The sequence below is a fragment of the Terrapene carolina genome, unplaced genomic scaffold (genome assembly GCF_002925995.2).
Source record: "Terrapene carolina triunguis isolate 2854851 unplaced genomic scaffold, T_m_triunguis-2.0 Scaffold66, whole genome shotgun sequence".
Lineage (NCBI taxonomy): Eukaryota > Metazoa > Chordata > Testudines > Emydidae > Terrapene > Terrapene triunguis.
This window is the reverse complement of record NW_020664417.1, coordinates 15,999,955-16,015,515: the sequence shown is the minus strand read 5'-3', so window position 1 is coordinate 16,015,515 and position 15,561 is coordinate 15,999,955.

The following is a 15,561-nucleotide window of genomic DNA, read 5'->3' as shown; positions in this document are numbered from 1 at the left end:
CGGAGGCTTTTTCGCCTGGGGCGGCGAAAAAGCCAGAGCCGGCCCTGTAAGCAGTTCTGCCAAACAGAGTGTTATCTTGGAAAGATTTTCTTTAAACATCTTAATGTTTATCTGTAGATGTTATACTTCCTTAACAACCAGATATTCTATTGTTTTGTACAGTTTAGATGGGACATGACTCTGCCCTTTTAGCTAATGGCAGCTGCTGCTCTTTACTGCAAAAAGCTAATGGCTGCTGCTCCTTACTGCAAAAAGTCTCAGACCACACTTTCATCTCTGCATGGTAGCTCTGGGCCCTGCTGAGGAGCAGCACCAGACCAGTAGTGTAGTGGAGTCAGGGTTAGTTGAGGAGCTGGAACTGGCCAGGCTCTAGAATCCAGAGGTGATGGGAAAGCCATGCCATTCCCCACAGCTCAGGGAGGAATTTGCAATAGCTACTTCCAGTAACAACAATATGGCAGCCTGGTCCCACCCCCTTCCTTGGAGTGGTGCTTCCAATTTTAAGGACAGAGCATTGTGATGCATCATGCTCCAGAAGGGTGGAGATAGAATGAGTGACCTCAGTTTCCCCCTACAGGATACATGTACAGTAAGTGTAGGTGAAGAAAATGGAGAGGGAGAAAGCGTACATGTGCAGTGGGTGCATTTCTGCAGGGCTCCAGTACTGTTACATTTGTCATTACACTGCTATTACCAGATCCATTTCAAGATCATGGTACTTATTTTTAAATGTCTAAAAATGTTTCAAGCTACATACCTGAAGAACCACCTGTCAATACATTTGCATCATAACAGCTGTAATTGACAGCAAAGAGGTCTAAACTCACTTGGACTAGCTATAGGAACCTGCTACCACCTGAGATAGGGCTCAGCCTGAGTTCTGCACACTTTGTAATGGAAACCATAGTAGAAATGCACACTTTCAAAGGTTGTGCTGTTCCTACAAGGAGAGCAAAGGGAATTTCACTTGCTTTGAATTGCACACAAACATTGACTTCTAAGAGGGCAAACTGACTTGCTTGGCCACATTCTAATACCTCTTGAAATGCAGGAAAAAGAATTTGTTCCTATATCTTTCATATAATATCAAAAGTTGCCAAGCAGGACTGTTGGTTCCTCTTTTCTAGATTGTTTCAGAGGTGACCCAGCAAGTTTGGCATTCTCTCTAATTAAAGTTTCATATTTTCTTAAAGGCACAATGCAGTCTGTCGGCATCCACTCCAAAAGAATGTGACATTTGAGTTGAATATGCAGTCAAATGATCATGCATTCACCCCACTGTTTTAATATTTTTTGAAAGTTAATGGATAAGAGGGCCATGTTAAGAGGTAGCAGCTGGGTTTTATGCTAGACCTTTTTAACCCGTTTTACAGTGTAACCTCTTAAATGAATTTACTCTCTTTCACAATGTCCCTCGTTACTTCGAAGTGCTACAGCATGAAAATAGATCAGAGAGTGTGCTGGGGCTTGTATTTCCCATGATGCTGTCTGCTGTTCAAAATGTTTGCTTGCCTAGTTGTGTTGTGGGATGATAGCTCTATCACAGATAATTAAATAGAGTTCTTAGTTGGTGCAAACTTGTAAAATAGATATTTTCTTTAAATTGTGTTTGATATAGTAACTGAAATACCAGACTCGTAAATGGGGTGAAATCAGTGGGATTTTTGCCCTTGACTTTAGTAGGGCCAGAATTTCATCCTTTATATTTTGATGTTAGGAAGCTTGGGAGGGGAGGTTCAGACAAGATGCACAAATGCTTGGAAGGAATTAAGAAGTGGGTCAGGTCTCTGGGTCCTTATGTCCTCTAGCCCAAGCACAGATTTCTGCGAGACAACATGTTTGTAGCCCAAGCACCCCTGTTTCTGACCGGAGCTTTCTCGGAGGTTGCAGCAGGAGGGTTCCAAGAGTGTGGGACTCTGTAACCTTATGCACCCCTGTATTCACACCTTACACACTATTGTAATAATCTTTGTACAAAATATGCCTTGTGAGGTATCATTTGAAAACTAATAACTTACTAGTTAATAATATCATGGCTAACAATATCAACAATATATGTACAATTATGAATTACCTGGAATGATATTACTAGTACTTGTTCAAAAACAGACAGGTAAAAGTGTTAAACAGCTCTATTCTAAACAAAGGAGTGTGGGTTTACCTCAGTTTACACATAAACAGAGTGCAATCAACTAATGGAGAGGGAAGAGGGGAGATGGAAAGAAACAAAACAATTTACATTTTAGCAAACACTAGTGCAGGAAGAAAGAGCATGGAGCTTCCTTCACTACCAGAGTCCATGTCATCTTCCACCTTCCTTGAATAAACTTTACTTTGAGGGGTAACCAGAAGAATCCATACTGTTCTAGAAAGGAAAGGGCAGAATACCTCAAGGTATGTCTTGCATCTAAGAAGACAAAAGAACCTGCACTTTGGGCTGTTGGAGGAGATCCTGAGGGAAGAGGGAGTCAGACACCATTTTGCTGGAAGACTGTTAATTGGGAAAGCCATCTTGAACAAAACCTGTACCTTGCTAGATTAAGTTTTAGACTTTTAGATGTGTGTGTTCACCTTTATTTGCTTGTAACCATTTCTAACTTTATCTCTTATACTTGAACTCACTTAAAATCCTGTCTTCTTTTGTTAGTAAACTAGTTTTACTTTTAATCTAACCCAACCAAGTTCTGTGTTTGCTTTAAAGTGCATATTAACTCCAGTTAATGTGGCAAGTTGTTGGGTTTGCCTCTGAATGTTGCAGGAGAGGGATGGACATTGCAGAGCACATGAGTTTGAGAAAGCTCAGGACTGCGGGTGAGTTGGGGTCACCTGCTAACATTCACCAAGTCTGATAAAGACAAGAGTGTGTCTAGGATAACTTCTGTCAGGCTGTTGGATTCAAAGTGGTTGAATCGGAGTAGTACAATTTACAGAATACGGAGTGCGTGCAAGATGGAAGCTATGAGTAGCAGAAGCATTTTAATACAAGTGGTGACACATCTTGCTGGTCTGAATTGCACCCCTAAATGTGACAGTGGCATAATTATGCAGGATTTAAACATCTTGCTATGTTAACTGAGATTTACACTTTAAGCACTCGTGTAACAGTTGAAGTGATTCTCAATTGTGAAGGCTAGGAACAGTCAAAAGAAAGATTACTCTTTTATTATTTTCATTTTGTTTATTTCAGATAAGGGAAATAAAACAAAAGTAAAGCATAAACATGAGCATCAGTGAAGCAACTATAAAGTTGTTGCTGGCCAGGTTGGGGAATGACAAATTAAGAGATGAGCATGAACCCTAAAAATGGTTGTCTGGGTAGAAAGACAAAGAACATGGACACCAAAAGTGGGAAACAAACATGAGAGCCAAGGAAAGGGAGACCGAAAGGCAGCAGCAAGAAGGAGCATGCTGCCCAGCCATGGAAGCAGAAGCAGCTGCACACCAACAAGCCATGGAGCTGGAAAAGAAGGAAACCCAAGAAAATGAGAAGGAAAGGCTGAATGCCCAGAGCAAAATGGGCAAACGGGCAAATCCCATAGTCCCCAGGTACTCTCTCCATCCAAGGAACACCCAGCAGGGACAGGTTGTGCCCTGCATACAAAAAAGAAGCAGATGGTATTGAAGAATATTTTACTACTTTTGAAAGGTTATGTGAGGTTCATAAAGTTCCAGAAGATAAGAAAGTCCCTTGATTGCAAAGTTGTGTGGTAAAACATTAAACATATTTAATGAAATGCTAGTTGAAAAAGCTTTGAAATATTCTGAGTTTTAAAAATCTGTCTTGCAAAGCTTTCAAATTACCCCTGAGTTGTACAGTCTGAAATTCACAAATCTCAGAAAAAGTGCTGGCATGAGTCAGTATGTCTAGAAAATGTGTGGCCCAACAAGAAAAAGGGAAAAGTGGCTGAGAACTATGACCAATTGTTTGTTTGATCTCTTTGCTCAAGAGCATTTTCTAAGCATATGTTCTGACACGTAATATAGAATAAATCTTTAAGTTCTCTGCAGGAAGTTGCCATCCTGCCTCCTGATTCCTTTGTACAAGCCCAAATGTCTAATGAGCACAAGACACCAAAGTAGGGGCAGAAGCCTGGTGTAAAGCGGATGACCACTGGGAAGAAGGAGAGTGGTTGGGAGCCCAGGTGCTCACCTCCCCAGAATCATTCCCCTGCTGGAAATCCCCATCATACACAACCTGTACAGGAGAATGGTCCAAGGAGGTACCACCAATGTAACTCCACTGAGCACATGAGAAATAAGTGCCCTAAGATAAACTAAGATCACACCCCATCCAACGCAGGTTAATGCAACTGTCATTAACATAGAGGAACACGTAGAACCACCGATTAATTTTGTGATGCCTGATCCTGAGGAAGTGGACCTGGAGCTTATCAAGGTTGCCAATGTAAATTGCAAGGAATGGGTAGCCTCAAGGGACATTGGAGTACAAATTTCTCAGGTCGAGGAAAGCATATTCAGAAAAACTGGATACGCATGTTACCTGACCAGGAAGTAGAGCTCCTGGCATTGGAAAAATATAAACTAGCTGTACCTCTGGCTAAGGTGCATTTTGAATTAGAAGGTTTGAAAGGTACCTTGAAAGTTGAGATATTAAACAGCACTTCCACAGCAATGCTGGTGGGAAGTGATATTTTTAGTATGTTCACAGCTGTTAATATTGTAACCCATAGAAGAGAATTGTGCAGACAAAGAAGCAGGTGTGGGAGAAGGGGAAACTCCAGCTGAGCAAGAGGAAGCAAAGTGCTTTCAGATGTGGGAGGGATTGAAGCCAGCTCCTGCATAGCAAAGGAAAGTAGAATCCTCTGAGACTGGGAGGGGGGGAATTAACCTCTGCTACTGAAGAATCTGTCCCAGTTGTCAGCTGCTAGCATTTTGCAGATGAACTAAGGGTAGACTGCACTCTAGAGTGCATATGGAGATATGTCCTGAAGGGAACCCCAGTGAGGGGAAATGGAGAATATACAGGTAAGCTCATGGGGCGGGGAGTAAAATCCCTGGGAAACCTTACAAGTGGCTGATTGTGCCTGCCCAGCACTGTGGGGAATTGATCTTGCTGACACATGATTTTCCTTTTACTGGTCACTTAGGGCCATGAAAATCTATGAACATTTAAAAAAAAAAATACTGGCCAGGGTACAGAATGAGGGGGGAGATTATTGCAAGTCTTGTGAATTATGTCAAAAAAAGACCTGCAGGACTGCAGAAAGTTCCTCTTTGTCCCTTGCCTGTAATACAAGAGGCATTTTATAGGGTAGCAATCGACATTGTGGGTCCTATGCCACACCCCAGCCAAAGGGGGAAGAAATATATCCTGGTTGTAGTGGATTTTACCATCAATATCCCAAAGCAGTTGCTCTATTGACATAAAGCCTGTTTCTGTAGCAAAAAGCCCTTTTTATTATTTTTAGCGGAGTGGGTTTTCCTAAAAATATTTTGTCAGATTTCATGTCTCAGCTATTCAGTGATTTATGGAAGTTGTATGGGATAAAACCACTAAAAACTGCCCCATATCACCTAGAGACCAATGGTGTGGTGGAGAGGTTCAGTGGGGCACTGAAATCAATACTGAGGATGTATGCCCACAGGCGGGACTAAGATTAGGATGAAATGTTACACTGTTTGCTTATAAGGAAGTGCCCCAAGAATCTACAGTTTGGCCCATTTGATCTTCTATACAGAGGGAAAGTGAGGGGACTCTTAGATCTTACCAGAGACTGCTGGGAAGGAGATACTGAGACAGATGGGTAGCCTATAACTGAATATGTACAAAGGTTCAGGCAAGAGTTAAAGGACATGCTGGAAATTATTCAGAGTCACCACAGGGACAGTCAGGCCAAACAAAAGGTGTGACCAATATATTTGTAAATGCCCTTTGAAGTAGGAGACTTAGTGTTGCTACTTATCCCTGTGCAAAACTCGGAAGGGAGCTTTTGAAATGATAGAAGAGGTAACTGAATGTACATACATGGCAAAAGACCTGACAGTAATGCTGCCATGCAGCTGGTGCATGTAAACAGATTTAAAGTTGATCACAAGAGAGAAGCCATGGTAAACATAATCTGTTGTGTAGAAAGGGAAACTGAGGCACATCTCCTCATTGATTTGATGACTGAAAGCCAAACTGGCTCATCTCTGGAAAGCCTCAATATCTACAGTGAGTTAATATAAGTTGAAAAAGCAAAGGTGTTTTCTGTACTGCAAGCACACAGACAAGTGTTTTCTAACAAGCCCGGGAAGACTCACTAACTCATAAGATTGTTACTGTAGGATCACAGCCACTTCCCAGCAGGGCCAACTGTACCAGTGGCAAGGTACAAGAGCAAACTTGCACAGAGATGCAGAGCATGCTGGCCCTGGGAGTGATTACAGAGTCTGACTGCTCTTGGGCATCACCTGTGGTCTTTGTTACTAAGACAGATAACACTGTACAGTTTTGGGCTGAGTATAGGAAACTCAATGCTGTCATGGTGCCAGATGCTTATCCTATGCCTAGAACTGATGATATGCTGCATATCTTAAGAAAAGCTAACTATATCAGCTTTTTTTATTTAAAGGATACTGGCAAATTCCTTCTGATAATGTTCTGAAAAAATCTGCTTTTATTAGTGATGTGGAACTGTATGAATTTTAAATGGATTACAGGACTTCGCAAGGATCTGTGTCCACAATATAGTGATGACAAAACCTCACTGATCTGAATTGCACCTAAAGTGTGATAGCAGACAACCCTTAAAGGAGAACCGTCTTTCATCAGAGCCTTCTAGATCTGTGCAAAAATAAAATCATCCCCCAATAGTTTGGTAATGTGTGAACAACATATGGGTTATTTGAATACACTGTTTTATAGTTCAGAGGTGTTTTTTTTTTTTAATTCTATTAGATTTTTTTAAAAAAAACATGAAGTATTTTCTACTTATTAAAGATGTAATTTTGTCTTCTGCATGTTTAGCTGGGGAAATTCAGTTCAGCCAGGCTTGTTGAGAGGTATCGAAACTGTCTTCCTGTGGTATAGATTTTAGATATGCTCCCTTCCCTTGTTTGCTTTGCTGTGGATTTAAAAATGATTTTAACAGTAAAAATATATAGAATCCTCTATGTTCTTGTCACTCTTTGGTGGTTTCTAATTTCTTGATGCTCACCTATATATTACTTCTGAATTTTCCATGAAAAATTCGTTTGTGAAAAAGGCTGGTTTTTTTTTTCTTTTTTAATATAATTTTTTTCAGTCAGTCAGAAAGGTTTATCTCTAATTGTAAGGCAGTAGGTCCTTTCTAGTTTCCTTTAATCAATACTATACATGCACATTATTCTGCAATTTAATCAATGTCTTTTCGCTCCCTCATTCATCTTTCATGCTTGAATTGCTGTAATTCAGGGTCTGATGGGGTGGACTAGGTCTGGAGGCATCAGGGTCCTGCCACACCCTATCCCAGATATGATCAGTAGAGAAGTCCTCCAAGTGGCCTAGAGTGGTTGCAGGAAGCAGTCAATCAGGGCCAGCAGACTGACTGCAGCTCCTTTTTTGAGAGTCAGCTGCTGCCTGGAACTGGAGGAGAGAGGACTGTATTCTGCCTGACTGAAAAAGCAGCAGGACCACAGACATCTCAGTGTGGGAGGGGAGCAAAGAAGAAGCTTTTGGCTGGCTGCTGGGACTGAGTAAGGAATGAGCCCAGGGAGGGACGCAGGAAGATGCTGTCTCCAGAGAGGAAGCCCTGGGGATATGGCCCTATACCAGGGCTGGGACAAGTTAAAGACTGTATTCCCTGGAAGGGCTTTGTTCTGTTTCCCATACAGTGTATGTGACTAGGGCAGAGGGCCGAGTCACTGAAAAACCGCCTGAGAAACCACTGACAGGGTTCATCATAAACTGAAAAACTGCAGACACATCTGATCAAAAGGGGATGTTTGTGAGAGGTGGGTGCCACACCGTTACATGGGCATTAATTTCTGTGCAGTTGGATGTATAAATGGTAATATCAGGTAGGAAGGTTATATTTCCTCTGTATTTGGCAGCGGTGTGATGGTACTGGAATACGGTGTCTAAGTCTGGTGTCCACAATTCAAGAAGGATGGGTGAGATCCACAAAGGTACTCTGACACCTAAGACCCATTTTCACACATTACTGCAATCCACAAAACTCCTGCCTGGTTGCCGCCTAACCCTGTAGGTGCCTAAACTCACTCAATGCCTAAATTTTTGCTGCTGGGCATGTGCACTGCAGCCTCATGATAGGCATCCAGACTCCGACCTCCCATGTAAGCCCCAGACTGATTTGCCAACAGGGAAAAATAGGTGTTTGACTGCATAAGGCACATCTGGGGACCTAATCCTGTAGGGAATTTCAGAGGCTGCCTACTAGATTGGATGTCTCAGGTAAGTTCACACAAAACAGTTGTAGGTGGGGTGAGAAGGATCTCCCTTATACCATTTAGCCTAGTGGACAGGGTACTCCTGTAGGCTGGTTCTAGTGCCCATTCCTCTGGGGGTGGGAAGAAGGGAAGTTATGAACAGGGATTGGCCACCTGTCATGTGAGTGCCCTACCCACTAGGCTATGGAATAGTCTGAGGTGGGTCTCACTCAATCTTTTGCATTAATGCTGTTCTTAAAAGGAAGTATTTCTTTGCACAGTCAACCTGTGGAACTCATTGCCAGTGGATGTTGTGAAGGCCAAGACTATAACAGGGTTCAAAAAAGAACTAGATAAATTCATGGAGGATAGGTTCATCAATGGCTATTAGCCAGGATGAGCAAGGATAGTGTCTCTAGTTTGCCAGAAGCTGGGAGTGGGTGACAGGGGATGGATCACTTGATGATTACCTGTGCTGTTCATTCTGTCTGGGGCACCTGGCATTGGCCACTGTTGGAAGACAGGATACTGGACTAGATGGACAGTTGGTCTGATCCAGTATGGCTGTTCTTATGTTCCACTTAAATAATTATTAATTGGGCCAATGAAAGAGTTAAAATGGCTCTGTAGCTAGTGGTTAGGGCACTCACCAAAGAGGTGGCTGATCCCTGTTCAAATTCCTTCTCCCACTCAGTAAGAGGGGGGGACTTGAATGAGAGGCCTTCCACATCCCAGGCAAGTATCCTAACCACTAGGCTAAAGATTACAAAGGAGTGCCTCCTTCATCTCCCCCTGCCGTTTTGTTTTGGACCCTGCACACAACTTGGCCAGCCAATTACCTATCTTCCCGTGGTTTGTGGATTGTAAATAGAGATAGATGCTTCCCTGCTGCTTGGATTTAGGCTTCTGTCTCTGAGATGGGGTGGAGCTTACCCCCCCCCCCCACACACACACACACCCCACCTCTCTCTCTCTCTCTTGTCGGTCACTCCCTTTGGCTGGCTTAAACAGCTCATCACTTACCATGCTGGCTTTGTGGATCAACATCTAAGGTGCTTTCCATCCCTATTCGTTGTATGGGAGGTTAGGCACCTAACTCGGGCTTTGTGAATTGCAGTGTTGTTCCTGTGAATTTCTCAGCATCATGATGCTCCATGTCATGATGCCTAAATACCAGGGTGGATAAAAATCAATGATTTAAAAAAAAAAACTGATTTTTTTTTTATTTAAATTGGATTTTTTTGATGAAATGCTTTTTGAGGAAAAAACCTATCTCAAGATAGTTTTAATTAAGATACATTATAGCTCAAAGATATCTCATCATGGAATAGGGATTATAAATTCTAATTCTATAGTTTGAGACAACATATTCACGTAATGTTTAAGAAAAGTTTTGTATATGAGTTCCAATAGTTCATGGATTAGGGACCCAATTTTATGGGGTTCCACAGGCTTCTGTATAGATTATTTGGGTTAATCTTTCTATCTACCCAATGGGACTCAGTGCTCAGTCTAGAAGATACCATCAGGGATGCTTAGTTTTGCAGTTCTCAAACTGGATTTGTGTCTCCAGAGGTAACATGCTTGTTAACAGCAAAAATGTTTTTAAATAAATAAATAATATATAGAGGTGAGAAATAACAGACTTCAACTCTGTTGTCCCTCTGCAAATTTGTGGACACAGAGTCAATCCCTTACCTCTCTCTAAAACTGCAAAGTTTCAAAAAGTTCAAGTAATAGAAGATTGTTGGGGGTGGAATAGATCTGGACAAGGAGAAGAAGTCTGGAGATAAATGTGAGACGGGAGGGACGTATGCTTGTTTTGTTAAAATATTATACGTTTGCTGTTGAAGAAAAAAATCCAGAATACTTAACGTTGTTGTTGTTGTTGTTGTTTTAGTTAAATAAAACAATTTAAATGTCTGTCTGGTGATGTTCTCCTCCTAATACAGCATGGCAAGAAAATCCTCCAAATATTAATGATTAACCTGTTGAATTGGAGATAATTAACCTCCCAATGATGTCATAAATATCTGCTTCAATTACCTTTGGTAAATGAAATAACCAAACAATCATTCATTTTCTGATATAGCTGTAAACTTAATCTGAAAAGTTTTCAAAATAAATCACTTTAAAAATGTATAGTGTGTACCTTCTAAAAATGAAACCTACATCTATCTGTGAGTTGTGAAGAATATGTATTAAGGTTATAACCACCAACAAGAATGCACTTTTATGTAGAAAACCATGATTAAATCGAGTCTTCCTGACTAGTGATTTAAATCAAATCCACCCTGCTAAATACCTTTGCAGATCTGGGCTGGAGTGAATAATTTGGAGACGGTTCAGAGAAGAGGCATCTGAATGATTAAAGGAAAACCTATTTTATAGTGGTAGATTCAAGAAGTTCAATCTATTTAGTTTAAGTTGTGATTTATCCCAGTTTATAAGTAGCTACATAGATGATAAAAAATTTATAATAGCATCTTCATTCTAGCAGAAAAAGGTAGAACAAGATCCAATGGGTGGAAGCTGAAGTCAGACAAATTTGGAGATAAGGTGCAAATTTTTAAGTGAGGATAATTAACTATTAGAACAGTTTACCAATGATTGTGCTGGGTTTTCATCACTGGCAATTTTTAAATCAAAGTTGGATGCTTTTCCTAAATATATGCACTAGTTCAAACAATAATTAAATCCGTAAAGTCCTGCGTTAGGAGGTCAGACTAGATGATCACAATCGTCTCTTCTGGCCCTATAATCTATAAATATATGTAATTTCTCAGTGTTGATGATCTCGGTAAGAGGGTTACACTTAATACAATACAACATTCATTATGAAACTTCCTTTTGTTGGAGTTTTATTGTATCCATTACAGAAATGCAACAAATGTGTGGTCCAGTAAGATTGATTGATTACCTACTTTCACAGGGATGCAATTTTATAAACTACTAATTACTCAAATGAAATCAATACTGTGGTGTCAGTCTCAGCTCTCTGAAAATTTTAGCTTCCTTTCTTAATTTACACTGATCAATCTACCAACCTGACCTCTTACCATGATTTCAATGCAAAGAGAAATGATACCCTCCTCCATGACCTCTTATGGCCCTTTGCAACTAATGCACACTAAGACATTTCTTCACCTTCAGGGAAAAAAACCTCTAATCCCCAACATGAATCTAATCTGTAGTAAATCAATTTTTTTTCCCTTCCAGTGACTGTTGCCTAGTGTTAGTGGCAGGCATTCAGAGGGTATCTGAAAGACACCTGCTACACACAGAGAATAAGCTTAGTCATTCTGATTATCCTAAATTTTAGCAAATATTCATCTTGATCTTTCTTAGCTGTAAGACTGCTTGCACCTAAATGTGTGAAACTGCCATTGAAAATGTGAGACAACCACTTCAGTCACTCACGAGAAAAGATAAATTTAGACAATATAAGGGCTAGATCCTACAAACCCAACTCACTAGTATTCCTTATTCCAGGAAGTAGCCAACAGGACTACTTCAGTGAGTAAGAACTATTCACATGAATAAGAGTTTGCAGTATCTAGCCCTAGTTTATTATGTTTCTCCAAGATTAAATATTGTTAAGATGGAAGCTTCTTCCTCATGTTTATTGTCTTTTCTAAGTTTTGCCGGTGCTAGTCCTAGTAAAATTTCATACATTACAAAGTGATATACTGAAATTTCTCCACTTTCACCATTGGAATCTTCAGAGGTTCCTAAGTTGGATCCCCCTTTGGTATAGAGGAGATGGCTGCTAGCAGAGCACTTTTCTGAGGTTGGGAGGGATCTTTTCCTTTGGAGTGCTCTGAATTCCTCCCCTCCCTCCATTCCAAAATGGACTGAGTCTGTAGAGCTTCAGGCATGCTCCCAAGCTTACTTGTTTAAGAAGGCATTGTGGAGGGTTGAAGCAGTTTATGATGGGATTTTTGTCTGGTGATTTTAAATTTTATTGGTCTGCTGCATGGTTATTCAATGAGATGTGAAAGGGTGCAGGGAGGAGGCTTTGGATGTTTGTTTTGTAAAGTATAAATGTATGTTAAGTGTGTCCAGCATTATGGATTTCTTAGATCAAAGTCAAAGAAATTATGGTGGGCTGGCTTTCCCAAATCATCTGTCAATCCTATATATATGGGAATTGGCTATTAAAATCATAACTACGGTAATAAGCACTCTCCCCCAAAATTTAAAATCTAGAGACACACATTTGAATTGTTCTTAATCATCTAAATACCCAACGTAGTAATAAAACACAAATGCTGCAAGTCAGTAGGTTAGTAGTTCATGCCCCAGATGTGCTTGAATGCCTTCAATTTTGATAATTCACTTTAAATTACATTTTAAAAAATGCCTGAGGCTGGTAATGGTACAACATAACCTTACACTATGAAAAGTAGTTCCCACTAGATGGGTAAGATAAAATAACAGGGAAAAGGCTACAAATGCTTTCTTTATTATTTTGAAAATATTTATTGTTTGTTAATATTTTTAAAATAGAAGTATCTTAGACTTCCTGGCTGCTATTTGAAAAATAATTACCCTGACATATTCTTTCCCAGAGAGATTTCAGGAAATGTGTGGTATACTTTTCTGTGTAAAATGAATTTTGAGGGATATCAAATACACCGCTATCTCGATATAACGCGACCTGATATAACATGAATTCGGATATAACGGTAAAGCAGTGCTCCGGGGGGGGGGGGGGCAGGGCTGCACACTCTGGTGGATCAAAGCAAGTTCAATATAACACGGTTTCACTTATAATGTGGTAAGATTTTTTGGCTTCCAAGGACAGCATTATGTAGAGGTGTATAAGAATCCTCTCTTCACAATACCTTTCTCTTCCCTTCCTTAAATAATTCCATCACTGACTTTTTGGTTATATGTGTCTGTGTGTTACAAGTGACTCTACTTTATGGTCCAATATCTTATTTTGAGATTAGCTAATAAACTGCTACAGATCAAGTCAAGATTTTGTCCATGTATTTGATGTGCCGCTGGAAACATGATCCTGTTGTCCGCTGCATCAGCAATAGGTTAATAATGATTGGAAACATGAGGAATTGGAGTTCACATGGCTAGATACATTAATATTTATTATTTATTGATAGCGTGCTTGACATAATCAAGTTATAGCAGTGCAGCTTTCTCACATAGACAAAAGGAAGTAAGTTTAAAGACACCATTGGCAGAAAGGTAAGGAGAGAGTCTTGAAAGGAATGGAGCAAATAAAGAGGGCATATTTTCCAGAAAATTCTGACTTTATGCCAGGAAGTGAAACCTTAACTACTTTGGTATAATTACATTTTGAGGAACAATTGATGCAATAGAGTTGAAATGTGCCCAGCCTCCAAACCCCACACCCTAATTCTCCACAGTTTAACATATTTCTCCACTCCCTGCATTCATTATTAAGTAAGTGATCATCATAATTCAACATGCTCTGAGTAACTATTTGCTTCAGAGTAAAGCTTAATAACTAACCTCCTAATGCATTTTTGACAGCCTACACCAGACTTTCTCCTATATGTTGTCTCAGTGTTTTATTAGTTTCTGGGGACCAATGATAATAAATTTTACTAGCTGGCTCTGAAAATAAACTAAAATTTAATGTGTTTTAAATTATAGCATCCTCCACTTCAATGTGATCAGCTTAATCTGCCCAACCACATCCTAGACGTTCACTTTTATGGCTTCATAACAGAGACAAGCAAATTGATTAATAATGTAAAATGCTTGTATACAGATTAAAGAAGACTGGTATTTTTATTGCTAAAAGCAAAACAAACCCAGCAACCAGCAGCTTAGTTTAGTGACTGAGAATAGGTTAGGAGGCAGGAATAGCTGAGTTCTAATCCCAGCCTTTCTAGTGGCTCCCTCGGCCATATTAATTTCTGACCTCCTAAACTATAACTAGACTACACAAGATTATGTGACTTGTGTAAAGCATTTGTTTTTATCAGGAGTGTACACATGATTAAATGCAGACCTGATGTGAATATCAGGATTGGTGGTGCTAAATTTGCAAACTATATCCATTCATCATTGCCTTATGTAGAGACTAATTGTCAGTATACTGACAGCATGGAAAAGGAAGGTTGGGATAATCAAACTTCCATTGATGTTCAGTGGAAGTTAGCTGCCTAACTCCCTTAGGTGCCTTTGATAATTTCAAATTAAGTAACCAAGGATACCTGAGAGTAAACATGAATGTGATCTGCAATTAATACAAACTAATCCTGTTATTTTGAGTATTTATTCCAATAGTGTATGTTATATTTGTGACATCTCTCTGAAAAGTAATGTATCATGCCCACTGGGAGTGTGGCATGAAGTGTCAGAGGCTGGTGTTCCTTTGGGCTTCTTTGTATGTTTCTGGCACTGAACGCCTTCATGAACTTGGAAAATAAATTGTGGTGTTTTACTAATGTCAGATTGTTGTTTTTAATTTAGTTAGCCAGCTGCTTCCTTTAGTGATTTGATGGTGTTTTCCTAACCTTTCCATGGGCAATGTGACTGCTGTTCAAAACAACTATTATCTCAAATGCCCAGAAGAAGTTTATGTACTCAGTATTAATACAACTATCCTGATCACAAGTAATATATTTTATTGCTCTGAGTATATTGAAAAGGCAAATAGGTTGAAGAAATGACTGCCACAGGCCACACCAGCATTTTAAAGCAGTAAACAGAACTGAAGCACTCTGCTTTGCTTTGTCCTGGGAAAATGGGCCCAGATCCACAAAGGTAATTAGGCATCAAACCCCACATTCAGGTACCTAAATCCCAGTTTTAGGCTCCACTGTGATCCACAAAACCCCTGCTTGGCTGCTGTCAATTGCTGTGGGTGCCTAAATTCACTTGGCACCTACATTTTTAGGGTAAAAGTTCTGTAGGAGCCTAAGGTCTTGTCTACATGGTGCCAGCAAAGGGCTCGGGAGGGGTGTGATTTGTAGAATGTTCTAACTGCCCTGCTGGCACATTCTAAAACAGGGTTTCTCAAACTGGGGTCGCCTCTTGTGTAGGGAAAGCCCCTGGCGGGCTGAGCCGGTTTGTTTACCTGCCCCGTCCGCAGGTCCGGCCGATCGTGGCTCCCACTGGCTGCGGATCGCTGCTCCGGGCCAATGGGAGCTGCTGGAAGGTGACCCCTATTTGAGCAACCCCATTCTAAAAGGTAGT